Source organism: Cebus imitator, unplaced genomic scaffold, assembly GCF_001604975.1.
Source record: "Cebus imitator isolate Cc_AM_T3 unplaced genomic scaffold, Cebus_imitator-1.0 Scaffold337, whole genome shotgun sequence".
NCBI classification, from domain to species: Eukaryota; Metazoa; Chordata; class Mammalia; order Primates; family Cebidae; genus Cebus; species Cebus imitator.
The window spans coordinates 1,351,951-1,355,460 of NW_016107652.1; positions in this window are offsets into that span (position 1 = coordinate 1,351,951).

Sequence of the window (3,510 nt, forward strand, 5' to 3'; positions counted from 1 at the left end):
GCAGAGATCACATAACAGGAAAGAAGGGAGAGAGAGAACAGGGAGGTTCAGGCTTTTTTTGTAAACAATCAGCTCTCAAGAGAATTAATACAGTGAGAACTCACTCACTCCTCCCACCCAAAAAATGTTATTAAACTACTCATAAGGGATCTAGCTTATGACCCAAACACCTCCCATTAGACCCCACCTCCAACACCGGGGATCAAATGTCAGCATAAGGTTTGCAGGGAACAAACATGCAAACCATAAGACCAAGTCACAAAATGTTGCAGTGAAGAGTTGAAAAAAGAGGTTAGGTGTGTGAGAGGACAGTTCTGGAGCAAACAAGTGAGAACAGGACCAAAGACACAAGTTAAAAAGCTGGAAAGCTGGTCTGAAATAGAAACAAATACAGGCCATCTTTTGTAACTAATGAGAGGAGAGAGTTTATGAGTGGAGATACAGGTCACTATAGAAATCTGAAGGTAAGAAGTAGAGGAAATTATCTTCTGAAAGTTTCTATTTACTCATGGAGAGTAAATATCATAAACTCAAATAAAAATGAATAAAACTAGGAGTGTTTAAAAGAAATGGGGCCGGTCACGGCGGCTCACACCTGTAATCCCAGCGTTTTGGGAGGCCAAGGTGGGTAGATCACTTGCGGTCAAGAGTTTGAAACCAGTATGGCCAACATGATAAAACCCTATTTTACTAAAAGTACAAAAATAAGCCTGACATGGTGACGAGTGCCTGTAATCCCAGCTATTTGGGAGGTTGAGGCAGGAGCATCACTTGAACCAGGGAGGCGGAGGTTGCAGTGAGCCGAGATCACTCCATTGTACTCCAGCCTGGGCAACAAGAGTAAAACGCTGTCTCAAAAAACAAACAAACAACAACAAAAACAAACAAACAAACAAAAAACAATTCCAAGGGTGAAATATTCATTTCAATAAGTGGAACAAACAAAGCACATACACTAAGAAATATGGGAAGATTAGCATTCTACAGAGTGCCAGATTTCTACTTGGATTTTGCTTTATAAATGTAAAAATGAGACCAATTGGCTTTTTGCATTTTTTTTCTGGCTTCTAAGTACCACCATGTTCAGGCAAGAGGATTGAGTTAAACCAAGGTAGAAGTTATAAAAAAGAAGAGCAGAGAATTCAACAGTGTATGCAAAGAAGTAATTCTAGACGTGACATTTACTTGATTTTTAAATTTCTTGAAAATAGTTATTTAATAGGAATAAAGGAATATTCTGTGGCTGGGTAATTTATAAAGAAAAAGGTTTATTTGGCTCACATTTCTAATAATCTAGAAAATGGGGAAGTATTTATTTAGCAAATAATTTTAAACTACTTCTTGGTACCCAGTCAGATAGTGTTGTAAATAAATTTCAAGGTCTGTATTTCAAAGGTGATCTTCTAAAAGTAAGAATAAATGTTCTGCCTTCTTTCCATTATCTAGTTTAATGGTTACCTGTAAGAGATCTATCATTCTATCTCTAGGTATTACTATTAAAATAATAAAATGACCTTACATTATAATTAACCTCTATAACTCATTAACCTTAAATTGTAATTAGCTTGAGACTTCCTGAAACAATTGTTTCTTGACTTAGATATTCTAATCTAGTCATAGTTACCACATTTTAGATACATATGTACACTTTCTCATGATACAATCACTATTACTATAAATTTATTTTTCTCTATTGGGCTTTTCTCCATCACAGTATGAGAAATGCAACTTTCAGAAATTCAGACCCTTTTAAATACATATTTTTAATGACCTTGGTTATGGATGATACAATTATGCTTTACCTGAAGTATTTGAAATGAACTTTGCTAATCATAAGTATTTTAAGTTTCTTCTTCCAAAGATTAAATCTTTCCCCTTTGGGCTTCTTCTTTTTTTTTTTTTTGAAATCCAAGATATCAAGACCAATACCTACAACTATTTAATTTCCTTGTCTTTGACCAAACAATATAATTTCAACATCATATCTTTAATATCTGCAATTATAGGGAACCTTGCTTGTTAGCTTCCATAGATCTCTATTCTAAATTATCTGTTAGTGATGATAAATTCTATAGAAGTATCTTTCCTGGGCCATTAACTTTCTGTAAGAGGAAAATGGTTGTTTCCAGGCGTACCACTGAAGCAGATTGGGCTGTGGGTGGAGGGTTGGATATTTTTCTTGAGAATTAAAAACTTCAAAACACTGTTGATATGGTTTGGCTCTGTGCCCCCACCCAATGTCATCTTGCAGCTCCCATAATTCCCACCTTTTGTGGGAGGGAGCTGGTGGGAGATGATTGAATTATGGGGTGGATCTTTCCCATGCTCTTCTCATGATAGTGAATGGCTCTCAGGAGAGCTGATGGTTTTAAAAATGGGAGTTTCTCTGAATAAGCTCTCTCTTTGCCTGTTGTCATCCATGTAAGATGTGACTTGCTCTCCTTGCCTCCCACCTTGAATGTGAGGCCTCCCCAGCCATGTGGAAGTGTAAGTTCAATAAACCCCTTTCTTTTGTAAATTGCCCAGTCTCAGGTACGTCTTTATCAGCAGCATGAAAATGGACGAATACACTTTTGTACACAACTGATTTTTAAAATCAGTTTAAATAAACACATATTTACAGATGTTAAAAGAAAGAAAAGAAGTTGTAACTAAGTTTGACCTTGTTTTCATAAATTTCGATCAAGAAAAACACATAAAAGTGTTGCAAAATCTTTTTCACCTTACTACAATTCTTGTCCTGTATTCTCTAAAGGCTTTTGGCCTATGGGCAAAGGGTTCTACCACCAATCCTAGTCACCTGACAGACAACATCAGCACTGGGTGGCAGGGCTGACTGATAGCTAAAGATTTCAGCTCTCAGCCAGAGCCCCAAGAGTATGGTTAGACTCCGTCCTACATGTGACTTGGTGTTTAGCAGACGATAAAGAGCACGTGAAAATACAGTATTGACTCCTATTTCTGAGCATTCTAAAATTTCTATTTTTTCTGGTGTTATAATACATACAATTTAGTCCACTTCAGAGAAATTAACGTAGCCTGATATTAGGAGTAATTAAGACTAAATAAAACAATATATCTTGTTGACTTAGTTTGTTGATAGACTATCCTCAACTTGTTTCCTCAAAATTTCTAAGGATTTTCCTAAGGTACAGCAAAGAGCATAAGTAATGAGAAGCCTTTTCCAAAAACCTACTTATAAACCAAAAGGTAATTTTGCAAATTTCTAATATTATTCTTGTATTTTTTTAGGAGAGATCACAAAATTTGATTTTCAATATTATCTTTTACTCATTTATCATTTCTAAATAACAAGCAATATTTTCCTTCTGGCCTGTGAACATTCACAGTACCTCAGTCAAACCTGTGTTGTGGTGTATACCATTTTTAAAAATTGATAAACTACTTTTAGAGCAGGTTGTTTATGAAAAAATGAACAAAAAGTACAGAAAGCTCCCATTTAGCCTTTCTCCCATCCTCATGCCCACACAGTTTCTCCTGTTAACATTT